Consider the following 17210-nt stretch of genomic DNA (forward strand, 5'->3'; position numbering starts at 1 on the left):
AGTGCAGCTTTATTTGAAGTGAGGGCTGTGTGGCGGAACGTTTGGAAGCCTCTTTGTACGTGTGTGTGTATACACGTGTATAGACGGTGTTTGAACATGCGCAGCTGCCGAGTCTGCAGTCCGCCTCATGGGTCCGCTGGGAGTCACGTGCGTGGCTTTGCTGGAAGCCGCTGCTTCCACGTCATTCTCAGAGTGTCCGGCCAAAAGCCTTCAGTGTTCTGTCCAAATTATTCAAGTCAGGAAATAAAGCTGGGAGGGAAGTCATGTACTTGCCTGATGCGTTATTCATAAAGCAGAAGAGAACCAAAAACGCAGTCAGATCTTTGGAAAAGTAATTTTAACTTTGATGTGGCCACACAGATTTTAGAGGGGAAATAGGGTCATTTTATACCGAGCTCCCCGAGCCTTCAAATGAAGCAGAGAAATTGATAATGAAGCCCACAGGAAATAATTTTGACAGGCGCAAACCTGTAGTTTCCCATTATTAAGTGGACGTCTTCCCGAAGAATAAAATATTTGGAAAGGTATTTTCCTTGGAAGCGTTCTCGGCTGCGTGGGGAGTACTTGAGTGACAGCTTGGGCCGTGCCCTTCGTGCCGCAGGACGGACGGTTTCTGTCCTCTGAGGAGGAAGGCAGGCTCACGCTGTCCCAAGCGCAGGTGGGGGTGTGCTGGCTGGCTGTGCCTAAAGAGAATTGGCTTTGGAGGTGCGCACTCTTAGAAGGCAGTTAGTGGTTCGCCTGCTTAACCTGGATCACGTGGCACGTTTACAGACGCCGCTTCATCCCTGGTCCGCGTTCGTGAAACACAGATACGTCTTCTCTCTCTGGGGCTGCTGTCACAACGCACCACAAATTGGGGGGGGGGGTGTCTGGAAACACCAGGTTTATCCTGTCACAGTCTGGAGGCCGGAAGTCCAAAGTCAAGGTGTCGGTGGGGCTGCATTTCCTCCAGAAGCTCCAGGGGCGGATCCTTCCCGACTCCTCAGTTTCCGGGGGCTTCTGGTCTTTCTTAACTTGTGGCCACATCAGCCACCTCCTGCCCCTGTTGTCACACGGCGTCTTGCCCGTGTGCGGGTCCTATTCTCTCCTCGTAATCCAGCACAGCACGCTCTCACCTCCACTGAGTGTCTGCAAAGACCCTATTTGCAGATAACGTCAGGGCCTCTGGTTCAAGGTAGGCTTCAATTTGGGGGAATGTTTTTCGGTCCACTATACCCAATAAATAGAATATTTGGCTTAAAGGTGGGTTAGCTAGGAAAAATGTGTTATATGCAGAATTCTGTGAAAAAAAGAATTTTCATGTGTTGAGTGGGGACCTACTGCCTAACTACCACCCAGCTGCAGCTGACGTCGGAAATACATGTAAATGAGAAGTAGATGGTTTGGTGGTCGTGAGCCAGAGTCCCATAAATTCCCAATTTCTCTGGTCGTTAGAGGCTGCCAGGATTTTGTGCCAGTGGACATAAAATTAGGGCTATGGGCTTTGGCTCTGTGTTGACTTTCTCCTCACCTTACGTTTTTGAGGCTTTTAGTATGTTTCAGGTATAACCCATTTGCGTCCATTGTGACTGTTGGGTGCTGAACAGGGAGCAGCATTTCTAACAGCCTGGGGTCTGCTGCTGACTTCAGCCCCTCGGCCTGTTCTCACAGAGCTCCCCGCCCTGCACCTGCTGGGGCCTGCTCCTAGCACAGCCCCCGAGTGAGAGCTCCCTGTGCTGGGTGCCTGAGGAACACAGACGATTAGTATTTAACCCTCAAAATCCCGAGTCAAGGATTCTTTCTGCTACTTACTTTTCACGGTATTTTCTCAATGTTCCTCTGTTGGTTTGTCGTTGTAACCAACTGGGCCTTTTTCTTCAACCAGAGTTTAATAACACAGAATTGTGATGGTGTGAGTAATATGAAATAGTTCATGCCCTAAAGACCATAAAAATAAAAGCCGTATTTATGAAGACAGGTGGGCAGGAAGTTGGCTCTGGTTTAAAGCTTTGTTGTCCGACCAGGGAGTGTAGAAGAAAGGGAATTGGTCAGTGCGGATCTGGTTTTCCACGAGTCCCTGCAGTGCTAAAATCAACGTCCTGCAGGACTTCTCAGAGCGCTCCCTCTGGACTCAGGATCTCCTCCCTCCTGGAGGTGGGGCTGTGCCTCCTGTGCCCCCAGTCAGCGGGCCGGAGGGCCGCTCTCATTTCCCACTGTCTCTCGAAGCCCCAAGAACCCAAGAGTCCGGGGAGCTTTGCTTCTGGGGTTCACAAGAGAGAACGTTCTGGTGCTGTGTAGCTCCGCTGGAAATTGAACAACGATGTGTCACTTGTGTACACGTTAAATAATGACAGTTTCTGTTGGTGCTCATGCACAAGCATGAAACCAGAAAAGACTTTTCTCAGGAAAGGGAGCTTTAGATTTATCTGTAACATTTCATTTTTTAAAAATAATTTTTGATTTTTTTAAACCAAATTAGAACATGCATGCACTGTGGAAGTCAGTGGCACTACCCTTGTCTCTCTTGTCCCTAGAGAAAACCAGTTACCTCTGAGCTCTCTCCTAAAATGTAAGCTGTTGTGTCTATACAGTGGCGTAGTTACTATTTTTGATTATTCCATTTTGGGTTTTTTTTTTTTTAAGATTTTTTATTTATCTATTTGACAGAGATCACAAGCAGGCAGAGAGAGAGAGGGAAGCAGGCTTTGTGCTGAGCAGAGAGCCTGATGCGGGACTCAATCCCAGGACCCTGAGATCATGGCCTGAGCCGAAGGCAGAGGCTTAACCCACTGAGCCACCCAGGCGCCCCCATTTTGGGTTATTTTTGACTTTCAATCGACTTAAGCTATTTGATAATTTCTTCTTTTTCCTTTCTGTTCTCTCTTTCTGGAATTCCTGTTGTGTGAGTACTGGGGTTCTTGGATGAATCCCCCAATTTCTTATTTTATCTCCTCTTTCCGATCTCTGTTTGTTGTTGTTGTTGTCGTCATTCACCTTTTGGGAGTATGTTTTTAATTACATTTTTCAAAACTTTGGGGATTCTCCCTTAATTCTGCTCTCATGCTTGTAATTTCTCAGTGTGCTCTCTCCTTATCCGAGCGTCCCTGTTGTAAGCACACCTGCTCCTCCCTGGCCGCACCGTCCCCTCCCTCTGAGGACCCGAGCCCAGGCTCCCCCCACGATGCATCTCTTCGGATCCGTGCACTGTGTCTGCCACCTCTGAGTTTTCTTTTCTTTGTCTGGGCGGGTTTCAGGGCCAGGCTTTCTCTCGTTGGCCTGGCTCGTGGCTGCGCACCGGAGCTGCAGACAGAGGCTCCAGCAGGTGCTGGACGGTGGCTGCAAGCGGCTCATTGTCCCGGGAGCCCGTGGTGGTCAGTGTCTGTGGGTCTTCCCTGAGCAGGTGTTTTCCTAGAGAGGAGCGCCGTGTCTTCTGCTTATCGGATGTCTGAGCTTGCTAGAGCCTGCGGTCACGAAACGCCACAGGTGGGGTGGCTTAGCAGCAGACGTTTATTTCCGTGCGTCCTCGAGCTGCAAGTCCAAGATCAAGGTGTCTGCAGGTTGGTTTCTCCTGGGGCCTCGCTCCTTGGCTGCAGACCTTTTGCTGTGTTCTCACGTGGCCTTTTCTCTGTGTGCCTACATTTCTGGGGTCTCTTCCTCCTCTTCGGAGGACGCAAGTCCAGTTGTGTCAGACCCCACTCTCATGAGCTCGCTTAACCCTAATCGCCCCCGTAAAGGCCCCTCTCCCAATGGTCATACGGAGAATCAGGCTTCGGCGTACGAGTTTTGGGGGGACACGGTTCAGTCCATGACATGGGGTGTAAGCTGGTTATCTGTGTTCTCTGAGCCCAGGCTGGGCCCTCACGTTGAATGTTGACTTTTACTTAATGCCCTAGTTTTGGGTGCCTCATTCCACCCCCGTTTCCAGCTGGGTCGCAGATCCTGGAGTCTGGAGCTATCTGAGTCTTCCTCCCCACAAGGCATCTCTTGTTTTCTCTTGGGAGGGGCCGGGGCAGTGTTTGCATCTGGGCCTGGAGGGGTCTGGAGCTGCTGGTCAGGATGCCTTTCACGACCCCCCCCACCTCTGCAGGCCCCCTGCGCTCCTCAGAGCGGGTCTTCCCCTTTCTCTGGAATTCCTGACTCTGCACCCCCTTCCCCAAAGGGCTTTGACTTCAGCTTCCTCCCGTCTGTCTGCAGCATCGGGTAGCTCTTGCCTGCCGGCCTCCCAGCCCTCAGCGCTGCCGGCCCCACCCGGCTGCGCTGGTTTCTGTCTCGTCTTTGTCCTTGAGGGACTCTTCCTTTTGATTTTATTGTCACTGTCATGGACTTGGGGCAGGAACAGAGGAAGGAGCGAGTGTTTGAGCTGCTGTGTCCAAGCAGAAGTCCCGTGTACCTGGGAAGTGACTCCTTACATGTGGAGCACGGGGCGAGCTCGCCAAAGTGCAGGCGTGTGGACACAGCCCACGTGTCCCCCGTAACGTCCGTGTGCTCGGTGAGTGGGATGGCATCTGTCCCTGTACCACAGCACGAAGTTCAGGGAGTGACCCTGTGTGTGCCTCTTTTCTTGCAGAGAACCCAGGACGTTGGGCTCTCCGGACAGGAGCTGACGTCCCAGCAGCATCGTGGGCTGATGTCATCAGGGCCGGGGAAGACTTTGTGGGAAGGAGCGCTGCAGAGAGGTAAGGACCCCTCCGTGGGGACAGCACAGGCTCTGCCTCGTTTCCGAGTGAGCACACCCTGGGCGGATCACTCGGGGTTCACATTGCCATCGGCTCGCGTTTTCAGTCTCAATGTTTCCCTCCTCGTGTGCATTTCCAAGGGTCTGTTATTGTCTGATACGAAACTCATCATTGCTTCAAGTTGATGCTCTGCTCTGCCTAAAATTCAACAACACTTCCCTCCTTCCTGCTCCGTCTTGTTGTTTCAACTCATATTTTGACCTTAATACCTTGTCTTATCAATTTTTAAATAATAAAACAACCCACGTGGGAATCTTCCTAATTACTTCCTTAAACTTTTATGGGTAACGTGCATGAATTTAGCAAAGCCCCAGGGGTGAATGGGCTGTGTCCTGTGATGGGCATAATTAATGCCAGAGTCCATAAAACAGTCGTGTCGTGTGCCTCGTAAAACTTGGAGGAGGCATAAAATCCCTCTCGTGCTGTTGGTTGTCATGGTTACTGTTTGGGGAATGCTTTATTATCAATTCCCAGCCCCTCCGTTTCTTACCAGGATAATAATCCGTAGATCCGTGGCTCTCCGCGTGTCCCTGGTGTGTGTCCCGTTCTCACCCGTTAAGTGGCTGGCCCCAGCATGGGAGCCGGGATGCAGGGATGCTGGGGGGTGGCGGGGGCTGGCCACGTGGCCTTGGGGACTTGGGGGCGGGGGACCAGACTAGACAGGTGGACGACAGCGCTCGGGGAGCCAGTGTCCCAGGTGAGGGGTGACTCCGCTGAGCGACAGAGGGAAGGGAGAACCGCGCGGAGCTGAGGCAAGAGGTGGCGATGGTGCTGGGGAAGGTGAAGGGTGCTTTGTGCCCCGGGACACCGAGGGCCCTCAGGGACCCCGGGCGGGGTGTGGGGAGCCCGAGGCCACGCTGCCCTGTTCTCGCTGTCTGAGCATCCCTGTGAGGGGCAGCCCCCAGGGCAGGGCAGGGGCAAAGCAGGGCTGGGTGACCATCTGGGGATGACAGAGGGGCGTCCCCGGGAAGATCCCGACCCCTCCGATTCCCACTCTGGGCACCGTGGGTGCCTCCTGGCCTGCGCGGCTCCTCTGTGCCTTCTGCCCCACCTCCCTCTCCTCTAAGGGCTGTGCTTCCGCCCTGGCTGACCTCTGCCCAGTGTCCCTCGGGGGCCCCGGCTCGAGCACCGCCCCACTTCACGACCAGCCCCCAATCTGGACGCGCCCTGCTCCCCAAACTCAGACTCAAAGCAGGGCTGCTGTCATTTGGGGACCTGTGTCCTCTCTGGCACCCAGACCACTGTGCCTCAGGCTGATCCCGTTGTGTGACGGGGGCTGCCAGCTTTGGGTCCCTCGGCTAGGACCTCCGTGAGCCTGGTCCCCCCGTTGCGCACCCTCCGCTTCTCCTGGCTGCCATGTGGCTGAGGGGCTCGGATTTCTTACCTTTTTTCTTTATCATCTGTGCTTTCCTGGTCGTGCTGAGGCTTTGTGCATGTGATCCGTAGGCAAAACCACGGGACATCTTTAAAAAAGCCAAGTGGAAAGGGGACTTTGTCGCGGAAGACCAGGCTTCAGGACGGAAGCCCATTTATAAATCTCTGGTTATGGGGCCAGACCTCAGGGCCAACTCCCAAGGTGCACATGCACATTGACTTAGTCCCAGGGGAGCCACAGGCCTGCTGGTGCCAGTGCTGTGGTCCCGGTGGGCATCCTCGCCTACATCAGTGACCTTCTGCCCAGAGCTGGGGGCTGCTGCTTGGCCATGGCCATGTGGGAAGGAAGGCGCAGGGTAGGTGGCTTCGCAGATCAGGGTTTGGATCCTGCCTCCAGCCCTTAGCAACACGGAGAACCTTGGGGCTGTCCCACTGCCTCTCTGAGCCTCAGGTCACCTGACAAACGGAGGTCACCATGCGCAGTGATCAGCGATTAACAGGGTGACGCGTGGCCCGGTGCCTGACACATGGCCAGCTCCCAGTACTGCTGCCATAGTTATTGTCGGTTGTGACAGTGGAATTGCCCCGTAGCTGTGAACTTGACTTTGCTCTGCGGGTTTGGGCGACCCCAACTCTGACGTGTCCTCAGTGTTGCGGAGCAGGAGAGCTGGAGAAGGACGTGTCATCGCCGTCCTCCCCCGAGGTGTCAGGGCAGGTTAAAGACAGGGTTTGGGAAGCTTCAAGGTCTCCGACATAAAACGTCCCCGTGGAAGGCAAATGTTCCCCATAGTTGCTGGTTCTCAGATGGGAGGTGCAGCCTGGAGCCTTCTCCAGAGCAACGCCCGTGGCCGAGCAGCTGGCACGGCCGCAGGGGGTCAGTGAGAGGTGAGCACTCCTGCGCCCAGCTCGCAGAGGCACAGCTGCTTCCCGCGGTGCCGTGCTAGGTCTGGGACCGGAGGGACTCTGCGTCCAAGAAGCCTGTCAGCCAGAGCCGCTGGGAGAAGGGACAAGAAGGGGAAGCTGCCCAGGTGGTGGCCTCGGGGCTCTAGCTGGGAACTCCGGAGACAGCACGGACACCCCTGGTGTGTGCCAGGCACAGCCAGACCTTGGGCACTCGTGCCTGAGTGTTGGGCACCGTCCCTTTATCCGGAGCACATGGTCCCCGGAGTCGGCGGCCCGTCTCGGTCCTTCTGATCAGTCCTGCTGTGTGTGGTCCTGTCCTCTCCCCTCACCGCAGAGCGGAGGGACACAGAGCCGGGACAACGCACAGCAGAGCTGCCTTGCTCGTTTTTTCAAGGCGGGTTTTTGGGTCCCGGGGTATTCGCACGGACTAGTGCAGTGCTGATAAGTACGTTCGACCTGAGAACGTTACCTGGAGGCATTGCACATCTGACGGTGCCACAACCGAACGTCTGTGTCCGCCGTGCTCCTGTGTGGGAGTCCGAGTTCCCCAGGTGGGGGTGTTGGGAGGCGGGGCGTCGGGGGTGATCAGGTCAGGAGGCAGGGCGCCCTCGTGATGGCGTGAATGCCTTACGAAGAGAGCTCCCTCGGCTTCTCTGCCACTCGAGGCTACAGGGGAAGGTGGTCACCAGCGACCCAAAAAAGGACCCTCAGAACCTGACCGTGCTGGCTCCTGGCTCTTGGCTTTCCAGCCTCCGGAAGTGTCAGCAGGAAATGTCTGTTGGCTATGACCCCCCGTCTGGGGTCATGTGTCGTAGTTGCCAGACCTGAGACAGACAGTGATTTCAGCGTCACGGTAAGGAGAGTTGTGTGTGGTTTTTAAGCCCTGTGCTTGGAGTGTTACGGAGATTATCTGTAATCCTGTAACGATCATGAGGTAGGCGACGTTCTTTCCAGCGGATAAGGAAACGGAGACCCTTCAAGATGGCTCCATGCACGGCAGGTAAGGGGCCAAAAGCTGCTCATCATCTTGACCGTGACAGCGCGCCGGAGATCACACCCGACAAAGGTCACCAGGTCTGCGAGCCTGAGCACCTGCTGACCAAGCTGTCCCGACCGTTAGCTGCCAGGCATGCGCAGCCACTTAGATCAGGACAGGTTCTCCGGACAGACAGACTCAGTGGAACATACCGTCTCTCTGGAGGTGTAGACAGAAGGAAGAGAGTTATGACGGGGCTGCGACGTCTCTGGCTCCGCCGTCTGCGAGCTGGTGGGGGACTCGGTCCGAGCTGTGAGGCTGCGAGCTGGTGGGGGACTTGGTCCGAGCTGTGAGGCTGAGACCCAGCAGCACCGAGCTCCCAGGGCAGGAGAGGAGGGACATCCAGCTCAAGAAGAGGGAGTGAATTCATCCTTCTGCTGCCTTTCTCGTCTGTTTGGGCCCTCCCCGGGCTGTGTGACGCAGCCCACGTGGACGCGGGCAGGCCGCTCGACTCCGTGACTGACGTCAGTGCTGATCTCAGGCAGAAACACGCTCACAGAGGCGTCCCGACGCGCCCAGAAGGAATGCTTGACCGGCAGTCTGGGCATCCTGGAGCCCAGTCAGCTTGTGTGTGATAACAATCACACCATTCAAACTTAAATTAATAAAATTGAGTAAAATATAAAAATCCAGTTCCTCAGTCACACCGGATGCTTCTTGTGTGATTAAAAGCAGCGCGTGACGAGCAGCATCATGATGCGGAGGTAGAAGTTCCCGCTGCGGTGGAAGGTTCTACCAGGCAGCACCAGACGCATTTATGTCCTTATCTTAAGTGAGTCTGTGGGTTTTTAAAGACCCCTTCATTCTTAAAGATGGAAGTTCTTTAAAAGAAGTTGGCTGAGAATGTCTCGGGTGTGGACTGGGCCAGCTCTCTGTGGCCGACTTTTCCGGAGGCCTCTGCCCTGCCGGACTGTGTCTGTTACTGTGTGTTTTTCCCACGGGCCCACGGGGTCCGGCCGCACACCGTCCGTTTGCTGCCTGTGCTCCCCTTCGCATCCGGGCCTCGGGGTCAGTCCCTTGCAGACTGCAAAGGGATGTAAACTTCTGTTTAAACCTTGGTTTCATGAAGTGCATTCCAACACCAGGAAAATCAGGTTTGGTATTTCCGTATCCGTGACGTCGATACATGTATGAGTTTCCCCTTCGGCCGCTGTGACACGTGCGCACGGACTTGTGGCTCAAAGCAGCATGTGTTTATTGTTCTGTAGTTCTGGGCGTCGGAAGTCTGAAATCAGCTTTACTGGACTGAAACAAGGGTTGGCAGGGCCTCACGGCCCCCAGAGCCCCGGGGGAGGACGCCTTCCGGCTTCCAGAGCTGCAGTCCTCAGGGCCTGGGCCCGTGTCCCGTCCTTTGTTTTGCGCAGCAGCAGCGCGGGGCTTTGCTTCCTGCAGTCCTGTTCCCTTCAGATCTGCTCAGCCCGTGGCTCGTGAGGACCCTGGTGATGGTACTGCTGCTCCCACCCCCCGCCGATGGTCACTCGTCTTAAGGGTTTAATGCAATCGCATGTCTGCAGAGCCTCTCCTGCCTCACGGTGAAGCATTCACAGGTTCTGGAGAATATGACCTGGCCGTATTTGGGGACCATTATTTAGCTGACCGCAGGCCATGAAATGAGCTCTCTGGGGGCCACTTCAGAGTGGCAGGCAGGAGCTTTACTGCTGTCTGACAAACCACCCCAAACATCATAGCTGAGAAAACCTATTTTTTATTTCTCATGCGTCCACAGCTCAGTGCGGTGGTCGGCTCCCCTGGGCCGGGTTTGGCTGGTCTGGGTTGGGCTTGCTGCTGTGTCTGATCAGCTGAGGGGCTGGCGGGGCTAGAAGGGCTTGGGCCGGGACCGCCCACCCCCTGTGACCCTAGCTCACGTGCCTCTAGTTTGCCGGCCCACGCGTCCTCAGGCTGATGTGTCCTTGAGCTCCTGGTGGTCGCAGGGAAGCAAGAGCGGGCGCGGAGTCACACGAGCCCTTCGTGACCTTCTTGATGTCAAGTCTGTTACTATCCCCGAGGTCTGAGCCAGTCACGGGGCCCAGAATCAGAAGGGAGGAGACTCCAGAGTCATGGGGCCAAGGTGAGGACCCAGGGAGACCCTCAACGAGAGCCGTCCATTCCGTCCGTTCCGTCGGCCTGCCATTCAGGACGCTGGAGTTGGGGGCGTGGCTTTGGGTGTCTTGCTGTGTGACTGCAGGCAAGTCACCTGTCCTCTCCGGGTCTCCATTTCGTCATCAAATGGTACTAAACACGTAAGATAGAGGTGTTGCAAGGATCGTGGGAAGTCGTGTGTTCAGAATGCGCAGCCGGGTTCTAGGAATGTGGCTCGGTCAGTGCAGCTCCTGTTCTCTCCCGAGATAGTCGTTGCAATAATAGCAGAAATTATTGTTTGATTTGTGGTCACCGCTGGGGCTGTTTTGTGTCCCATGTCACAGCTCTCTGTCCCGTGTCCTTAGGAGGGGAGAGGGCCCGTCAGACGCTGAGCTCAGGAAGCATCCCACCTGACAGTTCCATGCAGGCCGACCCCAGGCAGAAGCGAAGCGGGATTCGTGCGCAGATCAGGGTAGGTGGGTTTGTGCCGCCCTAAGGAGGCGGGAGTGTGGCGCGTCTTTAAATGAGATCTAATTTTGTTCTTCATGCTTCAGAGTGGAATTAGTGTGATTTTAATAGCAGATTTGTAATTGGCTCTAACTATTGTTCTTTTAAAAGTGGCTTCTTTTCATGTTGACGTGTAAAATGGAAATGCACAAAATCGGGCTTCAGGAGTCACAGGACTTCCTTCCTTGTTCTTGTGCAAGCAGCTGCCGGTTAAAAATGGGGCAGGGGGAGGCGTTACAGCGTTGGGAGTGCCCCGGAGTTTAAAAGAGCACAACAAAACCCTTGTGAATCATGAAGGGTTTTGAACTTTAATTTAGCATTGGATTACTCAGATGAAATATTCAAAATAAAGAGGCTTTTTGGAGGGAGGGGGAATTCTGTTGTCTCCGAACTCCAAGAAAAGTAGCATGGGTATGCAGGGGACTGACGACAGAGCCACAGCTCGGACTTTAATTTCCCCACCATGAAGTGTATTCAAAGTAGCGTCTCTGAAAGCTGGTTTTAGGTTCGTGGCACCGTGGCTGGTGCGTCTGCCGTTGCAGAAACACCCCATGCTTTGGAGTTGCCCGTGGAGTCCGTTTGCTCCGGATCCTGGTGCGTTGCTGAGCAGAAGCCTCCCCCTTCTCTTGACCTCTCTCCTGACCCTCAAGGGCTTCCTCAAGAAAGCCTGAAAGGACTCCTTGACAACCTTAAGTCACTTCTCTTTCTGTGACAAAGGGGCTTGGTGGTTTCCAAGAGAAATTCTTAGAAATACAGATGCTTTCCCCAAATCCCCCAAAGCCGTGGTTTCGCCACATCTTTACAAAGAGCGACAGGCAGTGCACTTGTGCTCGTGGTCTCAGAGATTGGGATGTTGACTCTTGGGGTCATCCCTGGAAAAAGAGGAATCCTAATGTCAAGATGGCTTATTTTTTAAAAATGACAAGTGTTGGCTTTTTTTTTTTCAAAGATTTTATTTATTTATTTGACAAAGAGAAATCACAAGTAGGCAGAGAGGCAGGCAGAGAGAGAGAGGGGGGGAAGTAGGTTCCCTGCTGAGAAGAGAGCCCGATGTGGGGCTCGATCCCAGGACACTGAGACCATGACCCGAGCCAAAGGCAACAGCTTAACCCACTGAGCCACCCAGGTGCCCCGTGTTGGCTATTTTTTTTTTTTTAAAGATTTCATTTATTTATTTGACAGAGAGAGAGAGAGATCACAAGTAGGCAGAGAGGAAGAGAAGCAGGCTCCCCGCCGAGCAGAGAGCACCATGCGGGGCTCGATCCCAGGACCCTGGGATCACGACCTGAGCCGAGGGCAGAGGCTTTAACCCACTGAGCCACCCAGGTGCCCCCGTGTTGGCTATTTTTAATGCAGTCATTCTGGTCCTGTGAGTCTGGAAGGCTCAGCGGCTGCGAGTTCATCTCGAACGCCCACCCCTTTCACGTCGCAGCTTTACTGAGATACAATTGACACACGACACTGTGTAAATTTAAGGTGTGCCGTATTATTGATTGACACACACGTATTACAAGACGTTCGCACTTAGCTTTAGCGAATGCCTGTGCCACATCCCATAGGTACCACTCTCTTTCGTTGTGAGGGCACTACACACCTACTCTCAGCAATTTCCAAGTGGATGATACAATATTTTAAGCTGTAATCACCATGCAGCACATGAGATCCCCAATGCTTATGCATCTTATGGCTGGAAGTTTCTACCAACATTCCCCCACCGCCAGCCCCGGTAAGTACCTTCTCCTCGCTGTTTCTGTGATTTCAGCTTTTTAAGGGTCTCCATGTAAGTGACATCATATAGTATCATCTTCTTCCGTCTGACGAAAGCTGGGCTGCTTCCTCAACATGAGCCGTGGTCTTTTCGGCTGTAAGGTGCTGGGGCGAGCAGTGCCGGCCCTACAGGTGTGTCCGGGGTGGGCTGCAGAGCGGCTGGTCTGATGGTGAAGTGGGGTAGAGGGTCACTCCTGCTGCACGTCCCTCCATCATCCCGACCCCTGCTCGCGCGGAGGCTGGCCAGGTAAGCGCTTTGCGATGCTGAACCGTGTTATGTTTTTAAAGCCAGTTGCTTGATGCTGCACCTGGTGGTTCAGTTGGTTAAGCATCTGTCCCACATCTGGTTCCGTGCTCAGTAGGGAGTCTGCTTCTCCCTCTCCCTCTGCCTGCCGCCCCCTGCCTGTGCTATCTTGCTCGCTCTCTGTCAAATAAATGAATAAAATCTTTTTTTTTTTTAAAGATTTTATTTATTTACTTGAGAGAGAGACAGTGAGAGAGAGCATGAATGAGGAGAAGGTCAGAGAGAGAAGCAGACTCCCCATGGAGCTGGGAGTCCGATGCGGGACTCAATCCCGGGACTCCAGGATCATGACCTGAGCCGAAGGCAGTCGTCCAACCAACTGAGCCACCCAGGCGTCCCATGAATAAAATCTTAAAAAAAAAAAAAAAATCCAGTTCCTTGATATTCTGGGTTTGTTAACGAATAATCAGTTGGGACTTGGATTTAACAGTAACTCTGCTTTAAGTGAGAGCAGAATGTGTCCGTTTTCCATTATGTCCCGGTTTGTAACAGATCTGATGTTCTGAACATATTTTATGCCGTTACACATTTTATACTTTTCTATAATTAGGAAGGTGATTGCTCTGCTGATTTAAAGCAAATGTAGCCAGAGCTGACTGCATGGTTTGATGCAGCCCCCGTGCCCCGCTTGAGCCCCCAAAGGTACCTCCTGCATGTGGGCGGGACCCGGCCTGGCACACGCGGTGTCTGGCCCCGTGCCTGTCACGCGGAAACGGCGTAATGTGTGTTTGCTGATTGGCTGACAGCGAAGCTGCTGATTGGATCCTTCCGTGCGGAGGATAAGCCCGGTGGACCATGTTGGCAAGGACGCACTTGCAGGACGGGCAGCTTCCAGGAGGGGCCACGTGGAGGGTCCTGCGCACCTGACACTGGCGCAGGGACTGCCGAACGCACAGGAAGGGGAAGCAGGTGTGGCCAGAGGGAGGAGCAGAGCTGCACCGGAGCCCTCCTGGCAGAGAGTCCTGAGGCAGCCCCGCCCATCGGAGGTGGCCCGCTCCGGGCGGACATGGCCCGGCCCTGGGTGCCGGCTTCTCCAGCAGGGCTGTCTGTGCCAGTACGTGTTTAACTGTTTGGGGGGAGAAAAACCAGCCACGATTGTGGCCTTTGCTGGTTCCCATGGTGTAAATATTGCCGGAGCCGATCTCTAGCTGCCAGTGTGCCTGTCACCGACCACAGACGGGGGAAGAGATGGGTACATTCGGTTCCTCTGGGCCGGAGCGAGCTCGCTGCACTGGGCGGCTCTGCAGAGGAGGCGCGCTCCGGGGAGCCGGCAGCTGGAGCGGGGTGCTGAGCTCAGCTTCACAGCTGGGCAGGTCCTTCCAGAAGGGGAATTGACCCATCACCACAACTAACGCAGTTTCCCCCCGTGTGTCTCGGATGCGCTTCTCCGTATGTGTGGGGGAGCAGCTACTGCACCGTCCAGATGGCCTTCTTTGTCGGGAGAGGGAGGTGGGTGGGATCAGTGACAGCATCTGGCATTGCACTTGGTCTCAGGGCCATGGCGAGCTCAGTGTCTGTCTCGCTTGGTGCCCATTTTAGAAGGTTCCGGCCCTCAGCAGGCAGGGATGCTGGCTTCATGGCCTGCACGGTGCATGGCCAGACCTCTGTCCCGAGCGGTCTGAGCCCTGGTCACCACGCCCTCCCCGGGACACGGGAGCTGCATTTGTCCATTTACTAAGGCAATCCTTCTCTGTCGTGGTGGACTGTACTCCCAGGGGTCCGCAGGAGGGGACACATTTGATCTACTTATCAGTGAGGACATTCGATGTCAGGGCTCTCCTCCGCCCTTCCGTAGCGCTGACGTCGCTGCTTTTCCCCCGCGACCTGCCGGATGGAACCAGGTCTGCTGTTCGCAGCAACCCCGTTCCTTCCATCCGTTCACCCTCCTGACCCGTGGCCTCCTGCCGCCAACGATGGTACCTGTTCCCCAACTCCCAGTTCACCCCCCAGACCTGAAGAGTCTCCCCACACTTCAGAACAATTTGTCACACTGTCTTGAGAGCAGCTGGCAAGGACGTTTTTCCGTTTTGGGGTTTGCGGATTTGACCCATGGGTGAGACACCAGTCACGGTCACCGTCTAGACTTACACGTCCTCGGTGGCTTTTTCTTCCAAAGGAGACTTTTGGATGCTGCACTGAGTAAGAAACACGAATTTTCCCCACAAGAGCTTGTCTTTTGTATTCAGCAAAACAAAAACCCACCCACCCTCGCAGAGGACGGAAAAGTCGCACCTTCGTGCAGAACCTTTGAAGAACACACTGTACTCAGGAAATCCGAATTCGAGAACACGTTCTCTGCACACAATCTGCCAGAACGTGGGGAATCTCTAAATGCAAATGTAGGGGAATCGACGGTGTTTTGAAAATGTATGATGCGGCGAGTGAGGGCTGTCCGTGCGGCATCACTGGCCGAGTCCCGTGAGGAGTCGCGTTGATGAGTTGAAAGCTCAGGCTGCTGGGCCTGGTTTCCCGGTGTGGGGTCTTGGACCCCCAGGAGCCCCGGCACCCAGCCCCGGCCGTGGCTTCATGATCATGGGCTGCTCGTGATGCTGTGTGTCCAGCCGTCCTTACTCGCCGTGTCTGTCGGTCCGCTCGTGACTTCCGTGTGCCATTACCGTGCCGTCTTTCCCTGAAACAGAAATTTGTCGTGTGGCACAGACGGACGTATTCCCCATAGGCCCCCTTCGGTCTTCAGGAAGGAGGCCTCACCTTTTCAGATGATCTCCGTGCGGGGAGCTGGATTACAGGCATCTCAAAGATTCCAGCTGCCACGGGGTCCCTGGGCCCAGCTGTTTTCCCAAATCAAAACTCTCTGCCCTTTGAGCCTTCAAGGTCTTTAGTTGATAGGAAAAGGATTTTTGGCAAACATGCCTTTTTTCTTCAAATCCTGGGGCTTTTGGTTTAATAGCTCCTTGTTTATAACTCTGTCAGCTCCTGAAGAAAGAGGTCAATCACAGAGCCATGCAACTCCATCTTTTAGTCAATAACAAAATCCATATATATTGGGTTTTCCAGAGTCCAAAGGGAATCATTATTGCAAGAATCATTCAAAGGCATTTCTTTGCAGCATTTTCCCAGAAATGGAATGTTGGAGCTGTACCTCCTGTATTGGTTTTCCAGGGCTGCTCTAGCAAGTGACCACAGACCGCGGGATTGGAGCCACAGAAATGTTTTCTCTTACAATTCTGGAGGTCAGAAGTCCAAAATCAAGGGTGTGCATGGCTCTGCTTGCTCCAGAGGCTCCAGTGGGCAACCTTCCTTGCCTCTTCTGCCTCTGGTGCTTCCAGGCAGCCCTCAGCATTTCTCGGTTCGTAGACCCAGCACTCTTACCTCTGCCTCTGCCTTCACGTGGCCTTCCGCCCCGTGTCTGGGCCCTCTCCTCATCTGTCGGCTGTAAGGACGCTTGTCCTAGACGTAAGGGCCACCCTAAATCCAGGGTAATCTCCTCTTGAGATCTTTAATCCTTGACATCAGCAAAGAACCTTTTTGTAAATACGGCCACATTCATGGGTTCTGGGGTGAGGACGTGGGTGTATCTTCTTGGGGCCACCACTCAACCTCGGAGACCTCGTTTGTGTTGTGATCGGAACGTATGCCCCGTGGACGGTACAGGCCACCCACGTCCGTCCTTCGTCTGGAGCTGCTCTTCCTGCTTTTCCAGCGACTCCCCGTAATCTGGGTTTCCGAGGCTGCTGTGCCCTCTGTTCAGGCTGTCACCTCCGCCTCATCAAGAGACGTTTAATCTCCTATGCTTCTTTAATGGGCCCGTTTCCTTTTAAAAGTAGATCTTCGCCAAACTCGAAAGGAGCAGCCACAGGAGTATGTGGCTGGCGGTGAGCACGCTGTGGTGGCCCCGACAGGTGCTGGCTCACCTTGCGAGTACTGGAGCAGAGACCCAAGCCCAGCATCCGGCTGAGAACTGGAAATGCGGGTTTGGATACGGAGCCAAAGCTCCTTCCACAGATACTAAGCTAATATTTACCTTAAATTATAAGGGTGGGGCAGCCATGTCAAGTGTTTGCTCACGCTTGAAGCGGGGCTGGGGACCAGCCTTCTCCTTTCGGGGCGTGTTTGTTCATTGGCACTAATTTCACCATCCAAATAGAGACTGCTTTCACTGCTGCTTGAAAGGCAAACCCTGACCTGGTCGGGCCAGTCCGTGGACACCTCCAGCCAGGGTCTAAGCCCTAGGATGCACCCCATTTCCAGTCACCATGCCCTACACCTTCCATTTTGAGGCTTCCTCTGAGTTGGAGAGCCCTGGACAGAGCTGTAGGTCGTTGCGCTGTGTCTGAGCAAGCTGGTGTTGTCAGCCCACTGGGTGGACGTGTGGCGCGTGCTGTGGTTGGCTCTGCCTCCCTGAGTTGGGCTGGAGCAGTGACTCTCCTCCCAGGGGCTCCCCTCGAGAAAAAATACTGGCTCGTAGCTCAGGGAAGTGCTCATTGTTCATTGTGTTTGGCTGGGCCGGGGGGGGGGGGGTGTGCGTTTTAAGTAATAATCCCACTTGTAGGAATTCATACTAGGG

General features: G+C 54.4%; 1 long non-coding RNA gene across 1 annotated transcript in view; it reads left to right on the top strand.

Moving 5' to 3' along the window:
* Positions 1–4550: 4550 nt before the first annotated feature.
* Positions 4551–17210, top strand: part of LOC132015461 (uncharacterized) — a 380846-nt gene continuing 368186 nt past the window's right edge. Inside the window, exon 1 of the long non-coding RNA XR_009403697.1 lies at positions 4551–4655. This is a non-coding gene — a long non-coding RNA (uncharacterized LOC132015461). The remainder of the gene's footprint in view (positions 4656–17210) is intronic.

The sequence above is a fragment of the Mustela nigripes genome, chromosome 4 (assembly GCF_022355385.1).
Source record: "Mustela nigripes isolate SB6536 chromosome 4, MUSNIG.SB6536, whole genome shotgun sequence".
NCBI classification, from domain to species: domain Eukaryota; kingdom Metazoa; phylum Chordata; class Mammalia; order Carnivora; family Mustelidae; genus Mustela; species Mustela nigripes.